This window comes from Phyllostomus discolor, chromosome 1 (assembly GCF_004126475.2).
Source record: "Phyllostomus discolor isolate MPI-MPIP mPhyDis1 chromosome 1, mPhyDis1.pri.v3, whole genome shotgun sequence".
Lineage (NCBI taxonomy): Eukaryota > Metazoa > Chordata > Mammalia > Chiroptera > Phyllostomidae > Phyllostomus > Phyllostomus discolor.
In genome coordinates this window covers 103,768,520-103,790,765 of record NC_040903.2, presented here as the reverse complement: position 1 = coordinate 103,790,765, position 22,246 = coordinate 103,768,520, and the positions used below count along the sequence as shown (strand labels likewise).

General features: G+C 42.7%; 1 pseudogene; it reads left to right on the top strand.

The window, feature by feature from the left end:
- Positions 1-1,813: 1,813 nt before the first annotated feature.
- Positions 1,814-20,931, top strand: LOC114491999 (annotated as a pseudogene).
- The last annotated feature ends 1,315 nt before the right edge of the window (positions 20,932-22,246 follow it).

Here is a 22,246-nt window from a genome sequence, read left to right as displayed (position 1 = left end):
TCCCGCCTCTCCTCTCTCGCATTTTCTCCGCGGCTTTGGACCCGGCTCCGCTCTCCTAAGCCCTGTCCGCCGGCCCCGCCGACCCTCTGCACCGGCCTCCGCTCTCTCTCCTCGGCTCTCTCCCTCCGGGCCTGACAGTTCCGATGAAGCTCTCAAAGGTAATAAAACATTTGCATCACTCCCTACCGCTCTTTAGAGGGGGGACCAGAGGGCGGGGGTAGTGGGGGTCCAAAATAAGAACTTTGGGGGACGTCACTCCGAGGCACCCAAGAGGGGCGGGGCCGACGAGTGGGGTGCCGGCGGGGGGCGTAACCACCAGCTCCAATAGCGCTCAGCCTCCGGCCTCGCGTTCCTTCTGGGGCGCGTCCGCTCCGGAGCGCCGCGCCTTCTGATTGGCTGAAGCAGCGAGAGGTGAAGCCGCGCCCGCCAGGTCTCCGCCCCTCCCACTTCCCTCCGCCCCGTGGGTGGGTCCAGGGGGCGGGGCCTGGCTAGTGGTGCAGTTCCGTAGGGGTGCCGGTGGACTCCTGGATTAATTGTGCTAAATAAAATGGGAAAGCTGGGGGTGGGGGGGAGCAGAGATGAAGAGGGTATTACTTTTTAAAGAGAAGAATAATGAAAACCCAACCCTTTTATGGAAAAACAGTTCATAGTGCTCCCGTGCCCCCTCCTTCTTCGGTTCCCGTCGCCCTATCCCCTTCCCCCACGCGCTCGCGGCGCCTCACCACGAGCAGAGTCTGGTCCCTTGTAAAACGGAGCTAATGGAGCAGGCAGCCGGCGCAGCCCTGGCCTAGCTCCTTCTTTTGAAGGGATTAATTAAAGGCCATCTGGGCTCTCCCAGAATTGTGCAAATTAATTTGTTGCTCCTTAAGCCTATAGATGTCCTTAATCCCCTTGTAGGCCGAAGGAGCGTCCTCTTCCATCTTTGCCACCTTCCGCTTTCTCTTTTCCTTTTCATTTCTGAGTTCCCTCTTGATCGTTAACATTCATAGTTTTACATAATTCGTTGGGAACAGAATCAGCTTAATGGAAATACTTATCTCTCGTGTGATATTTAGACTTGAGAGCAGTGAGCTTAAAAAAAAAAACTTTTCTCCCTTTTGACTATTATTATTTGTTTTGAGTTTACACGAGGGCAGAATCACCAAAATTGAGGAGCCGTTTTTTAGACACTGAAGTATCTGGGTAGGTGTCTCTGAAACTAGCCCATGCCCTCAGCTGCAGGGTTGTTTTGGAAGATGAAGATGTCCTCCCTTGTGGGCGGTGGCGATGGGATGGACGCCCAGGGGTAGGAGCTGGAGGGTGGTTTCCTCGTTCCCTCCCAATGTCTCCCATCCCTGGCGGGCCTTGAAATTTCTGCCGTGTTGAGCTTTGTGAGGAGGAAGACTCTTGCAGGTATTTTGCTTTTCAGGATGTTAAAGTGGCGCACTGTAGGGGGGTAGTCACTACAGCAATTTGGATGAGATTATCAAGTCCTAACTTGATTTACAAAAACAAAACAAAACAGAAACAAATTGCTCCAGAATAAAACTTGAGCGGCACCACCCATGGATGGAGTTTGTCTCTAAGTGCCAAAGCACTCACATGAGTCCAAGCACAAAAAGCTGGGAGGGGTGTTTTTTTTTTTTAATTTTCTTTGTTTATATTTTGCCACTTTTATTATTCACTTCTGAGATTTAAACATGTTACTCTTATTTGGTCTCCCTCTTCCCTCTCCACCTTTCTTCATTAACTTCCAGACTGGGCTAAATCCATCACTTCAATAAGACCTTCCATCTGACCTGGGAGAAGGTGAAGTCCTCCATCTGCGAGAATTATGCTGAGTCGGGCAAGAAGAGAGTTCCTGTGGGGACCATCCGCATTTTCCCGCAAGGGTGCTTTGCTGGGCTATGGGTGTAAAACCCAGCGCCCTGACACTTCGGCTGAAGGTTGCAGTAGGAGGGTGGTGCGTGGCAGACTGGCCCTGGCCTGTGTGCTGGGATCCCTCTGCCTCTCACTTCGTTGCAAACGAAACCTTTTCTCGCCTCGCCCTGGGAGACTCCCGCACTGCGGTGGCGCAGAGTCTCCCGCCTGGACCCCGCGCCGGGGCCACGAGCGGCTTCCTCACAAGCCCAAGACACCGCATTCTCGAGTTCTAGGTAGGAATGGAAAGCGAAGGAGGCTAGTGATCCCCAAAGATTCCAGTTTCAAAAAGCGACCCCCCCCCGCTTTATTTCATGTAAGTATTATGACCCAGGGAAGAATCGAGCGTTTTCTTGTTGTAAATTTAGTATCTGATATACGTTGGGGCGGGGACAAGAGACAGGGACTGGCTGATTGCTAAATACTTGGCAACTCTGCGTGTAAGAAGTCTCCGTCCTTTGCTTTTATTCACATTGCGAATTTAAAATAACAGCATTGTTCTCTATGGTGACAATAAAAAAAATTCTGGGCTCTATGTTCCTCAGTTTCCGGAAGTGAGCCCCAGGTGCCGGAATCCCGCGTGGGTCGGCGTGTGTTCCCGACACAGTGCGCGGCGCTGAAGGAAGGCCAGTGCCTCCGGCCTGGCGCTGCAGATCCTCGATCCATTCTGTCTGTCCACAGCTGGCAGCCGGGAGAGGCACGGGCATCCTCCGAGGGGTGGGGCAGGGTTGCCCCCGTCACTCCCCGGGTGAGGTGGCCCTGGCCCTGAGAGGCCTAAACCACCCTCGAGAGCCGAGTTCTGGAAGTGCAGATCTGTGTGCTGAAGCGGGAAGCGGGGTTCGGGCCGAGGTCTTACACCCCGCTTACAAACACCCTGGAGAGTCAGGACTTACTCTTCCTTCAGAAACCTTTAGCTCTCAGGCTTTTCTGTCCATAATCTAATAAAGGTGGACATTTCTAAGCCACCCGCCAGGAGTGGAAAGTGTAACAGCACGTGGTCGCAACGCCCGGGTCCCACTTCTGCACAGTACACATACTTGGGCGGGAAGGGCCTGTGTTTGAAAGCGAATGATTTGCATTTTAACTAAAAAATAAAGTGATTTGGCAAATTGTGAGACTGCATAAGAGACTAAAAGGTGGGGGTAGGAAAGGCAGAGCGCCCCTCAACTTTCTTGGAGCCTACGAACAACGCACCTGTTTGCAAGTTCCAGCTTTCTCCCTCGCGGGCCGTGTGACCACCTGCCCTGGGCTCACCCTTGACTCGGAACCGGCCAACCCTTTTGGATATTTATTTTAAATGGGAGGGACATCCACTGAATTCGGGGTCACTCATGGAAGAAAAGCAAATGAAATCTCAGCTAAATATACTAAAATTCAGAGGTCTGGGATGGATATTGTTTCCCCTCAAATATATTAACGTCAAATATCGGGATACTTAAATGCAGCCACAGGAAGCTAGTTCCTTGCTGGTGCTCGCAGAAAAAGAGTAAGGGGTAACGAGAATTACGCGGATGTTTCAGGCCAAAAACCTCTCCAGAATGTGTTCGCTTGAATTGTCTAGATGACCTGTTTAAATACCTCCACTTCTGGAGGTATTACTGGGGCCCACTTGGTGGAACCCAGAGGCCGGCTAGGTTCACACTAATGTTATAAAAGAGAGGTCCAGCGGGCGGCTAAGTAGAAAGTCAAGGAAGACGAGGGAATGTCCAGAAGCGCGGAAGAGCCCAGTCTCGGAGGAGAGCTGGGGAAGGGAGCGTGTCTGCCCTTTGCCTCCTGTGAACGCCGGGAGGGAGGAACTGGACCCTTGACCGCTGCTTCTTCTGATCGGAAATTAGTAAAACGATGTGGGAAGGGCTGAGGCAGAACCGGGAGAAGTTCTTCCTGGCGAAGAGACTGTAGGGTCCTGTGGCCGGCGCTCTCCCACGAAAGGCCCACACAAAACCTGGGCGGGAAGCGACAGCCCCGGCGGTTCAGCCTCGGAAAACATCTCCAACCTGAAGCGGACGTCCCTCCGCGGCGTCCGAGCGGCAGCAGGGCGCCCCGCCGCACAGCGCAGAGTCCCTGCCGAGCTTCTCCTGGGGACACCTGCCCTCGGAAGGGAGGAGTCTGAGAAGTCCAAGAAGATGGAAAATACTGAAGTCCAGAAATGCCTCCCATATCACAACCCGGATTCAGGAATGACAGCGAATGCAAGAAAGCACCAATAACCTACTAGAGAAAACTGGTCCTGAGTTTCAGCAAAACACACAACTTCAGCAAAGGATTCCCCCCAAAACACACACACACACACATACACACGCACGCACGCACGCACCAACTACGCATTTTCTGCAGAGATCCATTCGCTTCCAGAAAACCGACTTGCTTTAAAGTATATTCTGGAAAACGGGATCTGGCGTCGAATCAGGCGCTGGAAGGGGTGCCTGTGAGTTGCTACAACTTCTTTACAGAATACAATGCCAATCCAGTTTCATTCACCGAATGAACAGTATCTGATAGGAATGGCCATGAAAAACTCATACTCGGACGTATAAATAAGGGCCATTGAACATACTTGAGGTAATTTTTAACGAATGTGTGAACTAGTTTTCTTTATGCCCTGCTAAATGCTATTGCTTCTGACGTGAGTGTGCGTGAGTGTGTCAGTATCGGTTCTTCTGGCCGCCGCACGTGTGCGCCTCCTAATTCTTCGCTGAGGAAAGTTATTTTATTTGCCTCTCTGCTTCGCTTTCCTTCCGCCCCGATTCCTTTGTGGAGCATTTTAAAGAAAGCCCGAGCAGTTACCGCCCTCTTGTGGAAAAAGCTTTTCAGCGGTTGACTTGGGTCTAGGGAAGACAACCCTGCTAAGTTAAAAGTTATAAATTCTGTATTTATTCTCTTAATGAGGTGGTCGGCCTTTGTGTAACTGCCCTGCTCTTTAATTAACAGTTGCTTAATTTTAATATGAAATGCAAGTTTCAGAAAGTGAATTGTGGGCCTGACAGTTCTTGCTTTAATTCAGACAACAAAAGCTCTATAACATGAATGTTTAGATTTTAAATCTTTCTTCATCACCTATCCCTGGTTATTATACTCTATCATTTGATTCAATTGTGATAAAGCAAAATTCAGTTCTTATTGAAATTATTTTGGCTTTCTACTTTTGTTTGCTGATTATTAAAACAATACTCAGTACAGAACATTTTGAAAGTACAAAGATTTATAAAAACAGTCACCAAAATCCTACCGTCAGTGGCAAAGCTTCCAATATTTTGGGACATTTGTTTGCTGTCACTTCTCCAATCTTTATGTTTGTTTTAACCATTGACCTGATATTGAGTATATAATAATGTATCTTGAAGCACATTTTTCAGCCTGTTTTTATACCCTGTTTCATTCACTTATCGAAGCAAGTACAGACCTGGCATTGAAATCTCCCAGACTTAGCCTCCTATAACAGGAAAGGGGCCCCGCACATGTGTCGGAATACCTGTCTTCAATTTACTCCAATGAAAGGTGAGGTTGCAGGGAGGTGCTATGCTCCAGTGCCAAGGTCCTTGCCTTGATTTTTCCACTTACAGTTAACCCCTTTATGTCCTCACATACTTTATCACTAGTTCTCAGAATTTTATGACACAATAACAATAGCTAACACTGAGTGTCTACTGTTCTGAGTACTATACAGTATTAATTCAACAATTCTGAATTAGATAGTATAATTGTCCCCTTTATAAGAATGATGAAATTAAAATAAATTGCTCAAGGTCATATAGCTACTAGCTGGACAAGCTGGGATTTAAACCTAGGGTAGTCTGGCTCCAGAGGTCTTACTTTTGACCACTATATTAAACTACCCTTCTAATAATTGAAAAAAAATCAAATGACTATGAAAGCAGTAGGAATAAACACAAAGTGAATCTTTGCATATTCCATTATAGAAAAAATGCAGTTCACATTTTCTTAAGTAAAAAAAAAAAATGAAAAGGATCTTTAAGCTTTTTGATCCTTTATTAAATTATTCAGCTAAAAATGTAATTTCTAAAGATACTATTAGGCCTCTTTTGGTTGGAATTAGCCTGGATTAGGATTTAGGAGTCCTAAAATAGTATGGGTCCAGGTCAACTGGTTAACCTGCTGGGCATAATTTTTCTCATTTTCAAAATATTCATGGGTGAAGGAGAGAGTTGATTTAGGTCATTTCTGTGGTGCTTTTCAAAGCTCATATTCTGTGGGTCTAATAATTGACCACTCACCAGTGGCATTCAAAAGGGCAACCTAAAGGCAGTTATGAACCAGACTGTGGGGCTAGAATTTGGAAACCAGTGAGGAACCCTAGCAGACCCTGAAGAAGGGCACAAATGAAAACATTATTAACCAGCTGCTGTGGGTTGGCTTACAAAGGACTGGCTTTCTGGGATGTTGATACCTGCTGGCTGTATACAGTTTCTGTACTCGGAGCAAGGCAGCACACTTGTGATCACAGCCCATTTAGGCACTCAATTTTAATTTGACATAGTTTGTGTTATGTTCATTTATTATCACCAAATCATTTTGCACAACATCCATTTCCTCAACATTTTAAGACCCATAACAAGGGGTGGTTCATTCCAGAAGTCTCAACAGATTTTCTTCACAATTATTTATTATTTAAAAAGGTTTTATTACAGGCAACATATCACAAAGACTTACTAGAAGTATGGAATCATTGCCTATCCACAATTTGGATTATAAAGAGATATACTAGCAGATACAAAGATATTGAAACTATTTTGAGGAAAAAAATAAAAGTATATTCCTATATTTTGGATGCAAACTGAGTCCAGAAGCAGAAGCAATATGTGATACTGGAGTTTTAAAAATAACTTGTATTTCTAAAATTTCTGAAGAAAGAGTGCTTTATTAGAAATCAGAAGCCCAAGTTCTAGTATTCTAATTTTCCTCATTCTTAAAAAAATAGATTAAAGCATATGTCTATTTAAAAGTTTTACACTAGTGTTCTCAGCAGCATTATTCAAAATAGCCCCAAAATGGAAGCAACCCAAGTGTACATCAACTGATGAATGGATCAATAAAATGTAGTATATCCATATAATAGAATATTATTTGGCAATAAAAAAGGAAGTACTGATTCATGCTACACTATGGATGAACCTTGAAAACATTATGCTAATTAAAGAAGCCAGTCACAAAAGACCACATATTGTATGGTTTTTATTATGTGAAATGTGCAGAGTAGGTAAATCCATAGAACAGAAAACAGATTAGTGAATCCTTGGACATGGGATGGGGATGAGGGGAGAAGGAACAGGGAATGATGTAATTAGTACCAGAGGTTCTTTTGGGGATATTTAAAATGTTCTTAAATTATCTTATAATGATGGATGCACAACCCTGTAAATATATTAAACTTTACATTTTGCTCATTTATTTTTTAAAAGATTTTAGTTATTTATTTTTAGAGAGAGGGGAAGGGAGGGGGAAAGAGAGAAAGATAAACACTGATCAGTTGCCTCTCGCATGCCCCCAACTGGGGACCTGGCCCACAACCTAGGCATGTGCCCTTCCCAGACAACCTTTTGGTTTGCTGGCTGGTGCCCAAACCATTGAGCCATGCCAGCCAGGGCTAAACTTTACATTTTAAAAGGGGGAATTTTATGGTATATGAAACATATCTCAGTAAAACTACTTTTACAAAAGAGAGTATGAAAAAGCATTGAGAGCAAAATGCTCTATTGAGTAGGAAGAGGCACTGTGATCTTCACCTAAAGAAATTTGCTGGCAAGGAAATGACAAACTGCCAGGCATTATAGGAATAAGATACCAGAGGCAAAGACATAGTAATAAAGGGATGATTAAATTAAAGCATAATAGGGCAATATGAAAAAGATGACACTGATTTACTTATTTTTCCCTCCAAGTTTACCTTATGTTTCTTATGTAAGCACAATGTAATTGGATTGTAGAAAACAAAAAAAAAATATGCATTTCAGATACTTTTTATTGTTTCAGAATCATAGAGCCCATAAATTATTTCTCGTCTGTCCAAGAGAGGAAGAATAGATATGTAGAGGATTCAAGCCAAAAAAAATTTGATGTCCTACTGGGTGTTAATTCTACCTCTTAATCAAGATTCAATTACCAAAAAAGAAAACAGAACATAAAAATGCTATAAAGATTTAGAATTTTTTCACCCTTCTCCATAACTCACACTGTAAATGTGTTCATTACGACATTCACTAGAGCAAGAAAATTGAGATGTTGCAAGACTCCGTACAGCAGAATCTGCCAATTATGATGAATAATCCAAGTCCATATGCTTGCACTATAAAGCTCTTTAATATCAAGATACTCCAATCCTGCTCTGCTTCCTCAAAACACTATATCTAAAGAACAGTAAAAGGTAATTAAAAATTCTTAATAGCTTAATCACACTTAGTCTTATATATGTCCAATGCAGACACTGGTTTGCTGGTGATATAGCTATAAGGCATTATCTTGAGCCAAGAAAATGAATCAGATACTTAATGGATATGTGGAAACGGAAATTTTCTTGTAAAATTACAAAAATGCAAGCCAATGATACACTAAACTATAATAAAGTTTGTCATTTAAATTCTGAGCAGGGATATTAGGCACTGTATCCTTTTTCCCTGAAGGATTAGGTATTTTGCCAGAATGCCTGAATACCATGTTTGTTCTTTTATAGAGAAATACACCCCATAGGCTGCTCTGCAAGCAACAAAACAAATTTCCTCCATTTCATTATTTCTATACATTAAGGGCAGGGAACAAGAAATTAAACTCTAGTTGCCAACTAACCAGTTCTGTCTAGATCTGTAGATCAAAATTTAAAATGCCCCCATAGCAGACTATATCAGGTCAGAAACTTAAATCCCTATACAGTCAAAAGGAGTAGTTTATATTCTATATAGCACTGCACTGCTTTATCAATTATTTCCCTTTAAAAGTACATCTTGCCTTTGGTTAAAATTATAAATCCTTGGAAAGTCTGAGAGGTATGCCTCAGCAATCATAGAAGTCCTGATGCAATGAGTTTATCAGATCCTTACCTAAGAGCAAACTTTGATGATGCGAGCAGGGTATAGGACTCTGTGCCTACATTTAACATCGAAGGGCCAGGAAAGAGGACCATGATAGAGCAAGAGTATATAGCAAAAGATGGAGAAAGAATAAAGGAGTGGATTTCATAAGCTAAGATTCCAGAATAATAGAGTAAAGAATATAATAACAGAGCCTCCAGGTGCCACATCAGCCCACGTAGTAAAAGGTATACATAGGAATTAAGAATACAAAACCTGGACAGATGGAGGTGTAAGTAAATGTACTTTGCCTCCTCACACAACTACAGCCAATATTACAACTAGACTACAAAACAAATATCACCCAGATTCATCAGAAAATCAAGCTGTATAGTAGTTCAACAACCAAGGATTTAAAGAAGCCACATTCATCCAGATAGGTAGGAGAGACAGAGATGAGAGGAGAGGCACCGGGAAGTGGAAAGGTGGTAGAACGGTTGGTCCCACATTCATGTGGTGGATAAAACTTGGGAGGGATACCTCAGGAGTAAGGGATCTCAGCCTCAGACCAGACCACCCAGCCCAGGGTTCCAGCACTGGGAAGATAAGTCCCCATAACTTCTGGCTATAAAAACCAATGGGTGTTGGGGCAGCAGAAGAAACTGCAGGATTCTCAGGAGACTCTTCTTAAAGGACCTGCAAAGTTCTCAGGACTTATATAGATCCACTCCCTCTGGGATTCAGCACCAGGACAACAGCTGGAAGGGCACAAGTGGCAAATAGGAAGAAAGCGAAGTGACTGGAAACAGGGAGAGTGCCAAGAGACAGCTTCTGCCCACCCGAGCAAATCTCCAGAGGCTAAGCAGCAGCATTTTCTCCTCTCAAAGCCCTCCCCAACACATAGCCACAAAGTGGTAAAACAGGCTGCTCCACCCTGGCAATCACCTAAGGCTCTGCCCCACACAGTTTACAGTTGTGTGTTTCTATAATAGGCCACACTACTATGACAGGAAATCAAAGCAGCCCTACCTAACACACAGAAACAAACAGAGGGAGGCTGCCAAATTTAGGAGGCAAAGAAATACGGCCCAAATGAAAGAACAGAACAAAATTACAGAAAAAGAACTAAACAAAATGGAAATGAGCAACCTATAAGACGTAGAGTTGAAAACAATGATTATTAGGATGCTCAAAGAACTCACTGGGTATTGCAACAATAGAAAAAAGACCCAGGCAGAAATGAAGTTACATTAAGTGGAATAAAGAAAAATCAACAAGTAGACAACAGTGGATAAGATGAAGCTGAGAATTAAATCAACAATTGAGAGCATAACGAAGAAAAAAGCATTCAATCAGAACAACAAGAAGAGAAAAAGAATTTTAAAAAATAAGGATAGTCTAAGACGCCTCTGGGACATCTCCAAATATACCAACATCTAAATCATAGATGTGTCAGAAGAAGAGGAAGGGCAAGAAATTGAAAGCTTATTTGAAAAATTAATGAAAGAAAACTTCCCTAATTTGGTGAAAGAAATAGATATGCAAGACCAGGAAGCACAGAGTCCCAAACAGCATGGATCCAAAGACCATCACATCAAAACACATCATAAGTAAAATGCCAAAGGTTAAGATAAAGAGAGAATATTTTAAAATATATTTTATTGATTATGCTATTACAGTTGTCCCATTTTCCTCCTTTCACTCCCACTCACATTCCCCCCCTTTAGTTCATGTCCACTGTCACACATATGAGTTCTTTGGCATCTACATTTCCCATACTATTCTTACTCTTCCCCTGTCTATTTTCTACCTGCCATCTATGCTACTTATTGTCTGTACCTTTTCCCCCTCTCTCCTCCTCCCACTCCCCTGCTGATAACCTTCCATGTGATCTTCATTCCTTTGGTTCTGTTCCTGTTCAAGTTGTTTGCTTAGTTTGCTTTGTTTTTGTTTTAGGTGTGGTTGTTAATAATTGTGAGTTTGCTGTCATTTTACTGTACATGTTTTTATTTTCGTTTTCTTGGAGAAGTCCCTTTAACATTTCATAAAATAAGGACTTGGTGATGATGAACTCCTTTAACTTGACCTTGTCTGGGAAGCACTTTATCTGCCCTTCCATTCTAAATGAAAGCTTTGCTGGGTAGAGCAATCTGGGATGTAGGTCCTTGTCTTTCATGACTTGTAATACTTCTTTCCAGCCCCTTCTTGCCTGCAAGGTCTCTTTTGAGAAATCAGCTGACAGTCTGATGGGAACTCCTTTGTAGGTAACTGTCTCCTTTTCTCTTGCTGTTTCCAGGATCCTCTCCTTCATTTTTATCATGGGTAATGTAATTATGATGTGCCTTGGTGTGTTCCTCCTTGGATCCAACTTCTCTGGGACTCTCTGAGATTCCTGGACTTCCTGGAAATCTATTTCCTTTACCAGATTGGGGAAGTTTTCTTTCATTATTTGTTCAAATAACTTTTCCACTTGTTGCTCTTCCTCTTCTCCTTCTGGCACCCCTATAATCTGGATGTTGGGATGTTTAAAGATATCCGGGAGGTTCCTAAGCCTCTCCTCATTTTTCTGAATTCTTGTTTCTTCATTTTTTTCTGGTTGGATGTTTCTTTCTTCCTTCTGCTCTAAACTGTTGATTTGAGTCCCAATTTCCTTCCCATCACTATTGGTTCCTTGTATATTTTCCTTTATTTCACTTAGTGTAGCCTTCATTTTTTAAATCTAATTTGTGACGAAATTCAACCAATTCTGTGAGCATCCTGATTATCAGTGTTTTGAACTGTGCATCTGATAGGTTGGCTATCTGTTTGTCACTTGGTTGTATATTTTCTGGAACTTTGATCTGTTCTTTCGTTTGGGCCATTTTTTTTGTCTTGATGTGCCTGTTATGTAGTGAGGGGTATATCCATAGGTGTTCACCAGGGCGGGGCAGCCCACATGGCTGAGTTGTGATGCTGTATGTGGGGACAGAGTCCGAGAGGGAACAATTGTGCTTGTTCTGCTCTCTGCTGGATTTCAGTCACTTCCCCCATTTCCCACCAACAAAATGGGCCCTTCTGGTGCTGATTCCCTGGTAGATGGGCTTGTGTACATTCTAGGACCCTGTGGGTCTCTCCCACAAACTCTCCTGTAAGGCTGAGAGTTTCTCCCCCTGCGACCTCAAACTCCACAGGTGTTTTCAATCAAAGGTTTCAGGCTTTTTTTCCCCTGTGCTGGGGCCCTGGGTTGTGCAGTCTGTCCCACTCCCCAGTTTTTTCTCCTGGTTTATCTGCAGGAAAATGTCTCCACCAGCCACCTCCTTGCCAGTCAACTGCAGCCTTGCATACCCTGTGCCACAATCTGCCACCTTGCTGGGTCCTCCAGTTACCGCCTTGCCCACCCCAGTCTTCCATCCACCACGGTGCCACGAGTCTTCTTTGACAGGCCACGCTTCTCTGCCCCTCCTACCTATCTGGATGAGTGTGTCTTCTTTAACTCCTTGGTTGTCCGACTTCCATACAGTTCAATTTTCTGTCACTTCTGGTTGTTATTCTGTTTCTAAATTGTTGTTGTCCCTATCTTGGTTGTGTGAGGAGGCACAGTTTGTCCACCTACGCCTCCATCTTGGCTGGAAGTCAATGAGAGAATCTTAAAAGCAGCAAGAGAAAAGCAGATAGTCACAGGAGATTTCCCATAAAACTGTCAACTGATTTCTCAAAAGAATTTTTGCAGGCTAAAAAGGACGGGCAAGAAGTACTTGAAGTGATGAAAAGCAAGGACTTACAACCTAGATTACTTTATCCAGAAAAGCTATCAATTAGAATTGAAGAGCAGAAAAAGTACTTCCCAAACAAGGTAAAACTAAAGTTCATCATCACCAAGTCATTATTATATGAAATGTTAAAGGGAATTATATAAGAAAAAGAAGATCAAAACTGAACATTAAAATGGCAACAAATTCACAACTATCAACAACTGAATCTAAAAAACACACTAAGCAAATAAGCAGAATAGGAACAGGATCATAGATATGGAGATCATTTGGAGGGTTATCAGCTGGGAGGGAGGAGGGGGAGAATAGGGAAAAGGTGCAGGGCTTAAGAAGTACAAACTGGTAGGTACAAAATAGACAGGGGAATGTCAAGAACAATATAGGAAATGGAGAAGCCAAAGGACTTATACACATGACCCATGGATGTGAATGATGGCAGAGGGGATTGCTGGAGGGAATGGGGGTATGGGCTGTGGGGGGGGGGGTCAAAAGAGGAAAAATTGAGACAACTGTAATAACATGATCAATAAAATATATTTTAAAATACAAAACCTTTGTAAAACTTCCCAAAGTTAATCATTTAAGCATAGTGGTTTTTGTTTCCCCCCCTCAAAACCTAGTGGTCCTATGTGCTTATATTCAGGGAAAGCAAGAAAAGGTGATATGTGGGAAATTTCCTACCACTCTTTTTTTTTAAATATATTTTATTGATTATGCTATTACAGTGGTCCCATTTCCCCCCTTCTCTCCCCTCCACCCTGCACCCCCCTCCCACCCACATTTCCCCCCTTTAGTTCATGTCCATGTGTCATACTCATGAGTTCTTTAGTTTCTACATTTCCCGTACTATTCTTGCCCTCCCCCTATCTATTTTCAACCTACATTCTATGCTACTTATTCTCTATACCTTTTCCCCCTCTCTCCTCCTCCCACCCCCCTGCTGCTAACCCTCCATGTGCCCTCCATTTCTGTGGTTCTGTTCCTGTTCTAATTGTTTACTTAGTTTCTTTTGGTTTTGCTTTAGGTGTGGTTGTTAATATTTGTGAGTTTGCTGCCCTTTTACTATACATGTCTTTTCTTTATCTTCTTTTCTTAGATAAGTCCCTTTAGCATTTCATAAAATAAGGGCTTGGTGATGATGAACTCCTTTAACTTGACCTTATCTGAGAAGCACTTTCTCTGCCCTTCCATTCTAAATGAGAGCTTTGCTGGATAGAGCAATCTGGGATGTAGGTCCTTGTCTTTCATGACTTGGAATATTTCTTTCCAGCCCCTTCTTGCCTGTAAGGTCTCTGTGGAGAAATCAGCTGACAGTCTGATGGGAACTCCTTTGTAGGTGACTGTCCCCTTATCTCTTGCTGCTTCTAGGATTCTCTCCTTGGTTTTTACCTTGGCTAATGTAATTATGATGTGCCTTGGTGTGTTTCTTCTTGAGTCCAATTTCTTTGGGGCTCCCTGAGCTTCTTGGATTTCTTGGAAGACTGTTCCCTTTGCCAGACTGGGGAAGTTCTCCTTTATTATTTGTTCAAATATGTGCTCAATCTGTTGCTTTTCCCCTTCCGATTCTGGTACCCCTATAATTCGGATGTTGGAAAGTTTAAAGGTGTCCTGGATGCTCTTAATCTTTTCCTCAACTTTTTGAATTCTTATTTCATCATGCTTTCCTGCTTGGTTGATTCTATCTTCCTTCTTGTCCACTGTATTGTTTTGAGACTCAGATTCCTTCCTTTCACTATTGGCTCTCCTCCACGTATCTTCCTGCATCTCTTTTATGGTAACCTGCATTCTTTCATCTAAATTGCATCCAAAATCAACCAATTCCGTGAGCTTTCTGATCACCAGTGTTTTGAACTGCACATCTGATAGATTGGCTATTTCTTAGTCACTCAAAAGGATGAGTCCTGGGGGACTGATCTGCTCTGTTGAAAACATGGTTTTCCCCTGTCTGTCCTTTTTTTTTTTTTTTTTCGGGTCTGGTTGTTCTAGTTACGGTGGGGGGCAGAGCCTTAGGTGCTCACCGGGGCTGGGCACCCCAGTCGCTAGAATGTGACGTTATATGTGGGGGTGGGGCGGGAGCGGGAGCGGGACGGGAGAAAACAATGGCGGCAGTTCCATTCTCCTGGGCCCAGACCCTTCTTGGGATCCTGGGCCGCAAGTTCTGCCCTGGTCCACAATCGCTATCCCTCTGGGTCTGCCAGCCGCAGCTTGCGTACTCAGGGATCACCTCTGCGTTCTTGCACCCCCGGATGGCTGTAGTGCCGATTTCGCACCAAACTTTCCCCGACCTCCTTGCGCCGCCGACCCGAGCCAGCCCCACGCCCGCCCAGCTCGTCTTCTCCTACCAGTCCGGATGAATGTGTCTACTTCAACTTCTTGGCTGCCCAACTTCCATTCAGATAAATCCTCTGCCAGATTTGGGTGTTATTCTGATAGTAAATTATTGTTGTAAATTATTGTTTTTCTAATCTTGGTTGTACGAGGAAGTACGGTGCGTCCACCTATTCCTCCATCTTGCTGGAAGTCCTCTTTTTTTAAAATATTTTATTTATTTATTTTTTAGAGAGGGAGGGGAGGGAGATAGAGAGAGAGAGAGAGAAACATCAATGTGCAGTTGCTGGGGGTTATGGCCTGCAACCCAGGAATGTACCCTGGCTGGGAATCGAACCTGGGACACTTTGGTTCCCAGCCCGCGCTCAATCCACTGAGCTATGCCAGCCAGGGCTTATTTCCTACCACTCTTGATCAGGTCTTGGGGGGATATCTCCAACAGAGCATGTCACCTGGCATGTGTGTCATTATGTCTGTGTGTCTGTGTGCACTTGAGGGAAAGGTGTACAGTACTGGGAGGCTATTTGGCTGAAAGTCTCCAGACACAAAGGGCCTCATATTTAGGTTTTGAAAGTTACTTCCAAGAAAGGATGGGCACACAATCACAAACAATCACATACACTGGTCAATAGGAAGACAAAGACAACTAACTTTCAATATTAATCCCATATCTCATTATACAACCACATAGCCTATATAGAATCTACATTAATATTGTAATAAATACTATAATTACCTTGTGAATAACAACAATGCATATGTTAAAAGTGATAAATTATTTAAAACATACAGATCAGAATTTTCATAATCATACTTTGGAATTAATTTATCTTTTACTATACCAGGAACTCCAAAAAATGGAAGCAGCTTAAGACCTTCTCAGTTCTTCATAGGCTCTGATTCTAAGCAATTGGATGGGTGGTGGTTAATAAGAGAGGCAAATAAACTTAATTCCAAGGACCCACAGAAAAACGGGCACAAAGGACTGCCTTGGTCCAAGAAGGGACCCTGGAACTCTTCAGGAAGAGGTTCTTATGAGAGTCCCTGGTGTTACTGTTTTAGACACTCCATCACAAATCTACTTCTGCTTAAGGTATCCTAATATTTTCAATAAAACAACTTTTTTTTCTATGTCATCAAGTCCCTCTTGACTTTAAAAACATAGAATATAGCCTCGCTCTGAAATCAGTTAGATGCTGAGAGGTACAACCAAAAACTACTAAGTTCCTTCTTAAGGGATCCTACTGATAACTTGGTTCTTCCATGTAAAAAGATAGTGCGCAGTGCAAGGCAGAGAGACTAACTGATAAATACCATGCCAGTGACTGGGTAGATAAGAACTATGGCTGAAAGTTCATCAAGAAGTGAACCTCTGGTCAGAGAGAAAGCTGTGGGTAAGCCAGCATCTAATCTAAACTTGGCCTTTTCACTTCTGAGTATGTGTTCTTGTCTTTTCCCCTAGACCAGATATCCTTATGCCTGTTTGTACTAAGCCAGCAGGAAGAAAATGCAATGGAAGAGACTGGAGATTCTAAAGAAGAAGAGGATGAATGAATAAGAAATATCTAAGAGAATGAGAATAGGTGGAAAGGTAAGCCTTTCTCTATGGACCATGTAGGCAAGATTAGGTATAAAGAAACACAGGTATTTAGGGTAGGAGAGTAGAGGAGGTAAGGAAGTTTCTATCAGGTAACCTGGGAATATTTATTTGATAGAAAGAATCAGGGAAGAGTTGGTAATGTGAAAAGGAAGAAAAGTCCAGAAAGTTGTCACGATACATTTGTGATTGTATCAAGAAGAGGATTACTTAGTAGCAAAGTGGAGCTACCCAATTGACTACATGAACTTCTCAGGATTGGATGGCTATGACTCCAGCGGTTTCCACAGCATCACTCTTCCTTCACTGGGAGCTGACTGTTGAGTGATTCATAAATGGTGATACTCCAAAAGCAAAGAGGCCGGCTTTTGACTTCTTTTCCTTTTTGGTTCACTATTTGATTCCTATCTTCTTAGGGTGGAGACATGGGCTTGCTAAAATTAAAAAACAAAAACCAAAACCAGCATTTTCTGTGTCAGCTTGGCCATACCTCAAGCTTTATGGAGACTAAAGATAGCCCAATAAATGTGATTACTTTTATCTGCACTTCTTATAAGATATGTTTTGTTAGCAGCTTTATGGCTATGACCACCTTTTCCACCAGTTAAAGTACAGTTCTTATTTCTCACTTTCATTATATCAGCCTAGTTTAAAAGTAAAGGTGTGCTCCAAATTCAGAATGGCTGATAAAGAGTTACATTTAAACATTACTTGTGGCGGGGGTGGGGGGAACCTATTGGTTTCTCTTAAAGAGCTTTTTTACAATGGTGAACTGAGTTAGAAATTCCTAATATCCTCTCTGACTCATAATCAAGAATCAATTGACAGGAAGGAAGATGAAACATAAAATAGCAGCTCTATAACAGACTTGCATTGCTTTAATCTCTATACTTCATTGATGTGTCACATAATTTACCTCTTTCAGGCCCTGAATAGTTTACCTGCAAAAGAACGCCCCTGGGTGCTATGTTTGCTACACGGATCAGGATGCACAGAATTTTTTTAAACTAAAAAGAAACAGATTTACCCATTCTGTGTGACTGAAGCGGCCTCCTCTGAGATGTCCATTTACATAATTTCTTCTTGAACTTTTCTTCCAAGACCTGACTAAGAAAGCAGCACCCACCAATGGGTACTCCTTTCTACAGTTTAGGAGAAATAGCAATTATATGAAAAGACATATTTTCCTGTCAATTGATTCAAATGCATAAAAAATAGAGTCACCCAGATGACTACAGATGCCAAGTCACAAATGTGATTAAATTCTGAGTAAAGTGAAGTATTATTCAGGCATAAAATACACAGAGTCGAGGCCAGTCCTACTTCCCCCATCAATAAGTAGAGAACTATCACTGGAAATTTTACCTGGAGCCCTTGCTAGAGTCTCCAAGGAGAGGGTGATGTGATTTATAGTTTTAGCCCAGACTAAATGCCACAATTACTTGAAATATGGTATGCTTCCACACAGCATATAACTAATATTTTCCCTTAACAAAGATAAGATATAGTTCATATCATGTAACTCAGTTTAATGTTAGGCTTTGAATAAATTAGTTTTACAAATGGAATTTTAAGTAAGGGTAAAAGCATTGTAGGGGGGAAAGCACAAAGAGACTCCTGTACCAATAGAATAAAATTTAATAAAGGCAAGTGTGCACAACACACAGGAGGAGAAAAGCAGACAATATATACATATAGTGGTCCACCCTTATCCACTGGGGATTTGTTTCAAGACTCCCAGTGGATGCCTGAAACCATGGATAGTACCAAACCCCATGCACACCATTTTTTTCCACATACATTTCTATGATAAAGTTTAATTTATGAATTAGGCACAGTAAGAAATTAACAGCAATAATAATCATAATAATAAAGTGGAGCAATTACTGTAATAAAAGCTATGTGAATGTGGGTTTTCTTTCTACAAATACCTTGTTGTACTGTACCCACATTTTCAATTAAAGGGAGAAATTTACAGATTCTCTTTGGCATATCTGAATTGTCAACACGACTACTCTTACACTTTGCAGCCATTATTAAGTAAAATAAGGGTTACTTGAACATAAGCCCTGGGATAACCGTGTAGTTGATCTGAAAATGAAAGTAGCTACCAAGTGACTGGACAGGGAGCCTACACAGAGTGAATACATAGGACAAACAGATGATTCACATCCTGCGGGGATGGAGTGTGTAGTGAGATTTCATCACACTACTCAGAAGACCACACAATATAAAACAGTTTATTTCTGAATTTTCCATTTAATATTTTTGGACCACAGTTCACTGTAGGTAACTGAAAACCAAAATTGGTGATAAATGGGGACCACTATATAGACTAGCATGGATCAGAAAGGCACAGACACAGCCAAGACAGACCTGCAGGCATGAACTACCAAGATAACTCTGGTGCCTGCGATATACACACAAGGACCCTTGAGTAGCAGGGAACATGACAAGGTCACTCAGATTCATTTTTCCCACTTTTTTATTTTTGATTTTTAGAGAAAAGAGAAGGGAGGGAGAAAGAGAGGGAAAGAAACATCAGTATGAGAGAGATACATTGGTTGGCTGTCTTCCATGCGCACCCAGTCCAGGGATTTGCAACCCAGGCATGTGCCCTGACCAGGAACTGAACCAGTGGCCTTTTGGTTTGTGGGATGATACCCAACCAACTGAGCCATACCAGCTGGAATCATTTTTCCCATTTTTGAGTAGAAGGGGAAACAAGCTGCTCTCCTTTGAACTTTTCCTCAGTCCAAAGTCCAAATTCTCAGCTTTAGAAATTTTAACTGTTAACATTTTACATTGCAACCCAGGACATACATATATATACCCATAGAAATGATGTCCTGTGTTTTCTATTTTATCCTATCCTATTTTATTTTTAAAATTATGATGAAGACACATGTTATGGTTGAACTGTGTCTTCCCCAAAATTCATATATTGAAGTCCTAATCCCAAGTACCTCAGAAGTGACCTTATCTGGATATGGTGTCTTTACAGAAGTCCAGTTAAAGTGAGGCCATTAGAATGAGCCTTAATCCAATATTACTGATGTCCATATAAAAAGAGAAAATGTGGGCTGCTTGAACATGAGTTTCAGTGTCTTGCCTTCCTCCTTGAACAACATAAGCTTCAGCACCTGCTCCAGCTTCTTCACAAACTATTGCCCCTGGCTGGCCAACAGTGTGGCCAGAGTCTATGCTGGTCCTGGGGGTTCAGGCTCCAGGAATTCTATGTCTCATTTCACCAGTATGTGGTGTGTCTGGGGGTCTGGGGCCTGGCTGTGGGGTTGACCCAGGGTCTAGAGGGCATAAGGGACATCCAGAGCAAGAAGGAAACTATACAATGCCTGCATGACCACCTAGCCTCTTACCTGCGGAGGGTGAGAAGCCTGGAGGCTGATAATTGGAGACTGGAGAACAATATTTGTGAGCACCTGGAGAAGAAGGGATCCCAGGTCAGAGACTGGGGGCATTATTTCAAAACCATTGAGAACCTGAGGGCTCAGGTCTTTGCAAGTTCTGTGGGCAATGTTCACATCATTCTGCAGGTTGACAATGCCTTTCTTGCTACTGATGACTTCAGAGTCAAATATGAGATGGAACTGGCCATGTACCAGTCTTTGGAGAGTGACATCAATGGGTTCCGAAAGGTCATTGATGACACCGATATCACTCAGCTGCAGCTGGAGACAGAGATTGAGGTTCTCCAGGAGGAGCTGCTCTTCATGATGAAGAATCACGAAGGGGAAGTAAATGGTCTACACAACCACATTGCCCAATCTGGGTTGACCATGGATTTGAATGCTCCCAGATCTCAGGACCTCAGCAAGATCATAACGGACATCCAGGATGAGTATGACGAGCTAGCTCAGAAAAACTGATAGGAGCTAGACTGGTCCCAGCAGATTGAGGAGAGTGCACCACTGTGGTCACCTCACAGACTGCTGAGATAGGAGCTACTGAGATGCTGAGTCTACAGTCCTGTCCTTGGAGATCTACCTGGACTAAATTAGAAATCTGAAGCCCAGTTTAGGGAACAGCCTGAGGGAGGTGGAGACACTCTATACCATGCAGATGGACCAACTCAACAAGATCCTGCTGCACCTGGAGTCAGAGCTGGCCCAGACCAGGCGCAGAGGCAGGACACCAGGCCCAGGAGTATGAGATCATCAAGGTCAAGGTGGAGGCTGAGATCACCACCTACTGGAGGATTTAGAACCTTAGCTTTGGAGAACAGCCACTCCATACAATCCATGAAAAGACCACCATCTGCAGGATTCTGGACAACAAAGTGATATCTGAGGTCAATAACACTAAAGTTCTGAGGCAGTAAAGGCAGCCCCTTGGGAGTAGGAAAAAGTTCAGAAATCATTGAACATTTAAGAAAAAGAAAGCAAAAATGTAGATGCAGGACATGCACAGAGGGTAGACAATGTGAAGACGGCCACCTACAAACCAAAGGCAGAGGCCTGGAACAGTTTCTTCCCCCACAGTCCTTAGAAAAAACCAACCCTGCCAACACCTTGATTACAGACTCCTGGCCTCCAGAACTGAGACAGTACATTTCTGTTGCTTATGCCACCCAATCTGTGGTGCTTTGTTATACAGCATCCCAAGGAAAATTAATACAATACACTAAATTGATTTCATGACCCATAAATGGGCTTTGAAGAGCACTTTGGAAAAAATGAATCTGGTCCCATTGCTCTCTCCAGCATCATCTTTCCACCTTGAATAAGGCAGTAACAAGGAACTCAGTACCTCCCAAGGCAGGACATTCCACCTCTGGTCATCGATGGTAGAGCTAAAACCTGATGAGTGTAACTTTGTCCCACAATTTTACTGCCATATATAAAGACTCCTATATAGAGAGAAGTCAAATTCCTTCCCATCATGACAGTCTTTCAACCTGACATTTATATTCTGCAGCCCAAACCCTCTTCTACAAACTCTGTTTTCTTCCATATTGTCTTCCCTCAGTCCCTTGAACAGATACAGATTCCTTTCTTTGCCTTTTTGCTGACCTCTTTCTCCTGAAAAATGAAATTGCCTTCCCTTCCTCTGCTGCTGGCTAAACCTGTCCTAATTCCTACCTTCATCTTTGATGAAGCCTACCTTCGTCTTTACAAATCACTTTCTGATCCTGACAACTTGGAGCATTCTCTTCCTTTTCAAAATACCTAACACACTGTGCTGAATAGTAATTAAAGATTGGCCCAAACTTATTAGTACTTAGGAAAACTGAGTTGTTTTTTTAAGATTCTATTTATTTATTTATTTCTAGGGAGGAAAGGGAGGGAGAGATAGATAGATAGAGAGAGAAACAAACATCAGTGTGCGGTTGCTGGGGGTTATGGCCTGCAACCCAGGAATGTACCCTGGCTGGGAATTGAACCTGGGACACTTTGGTTCCCAGCACGTGCTCAATCCACTGAGCTACGCCAGCCAGGGCTAGGAAAACTGAGTTTTGACAATCTTTACTGAACTTCTCATTTAACACAGGGATCTTAATGAGGCACTAGTTTCAAGTGTCAGATCCCTGGTTGACATGCCTGAGTTGGTATCTTTGAAACTAACATCTAACTTTTTTCTTTCGTTCAAACTAGTTTTCCCCAAATCTCTTCTAACTGGTCTCTTCTTGAGGTTAT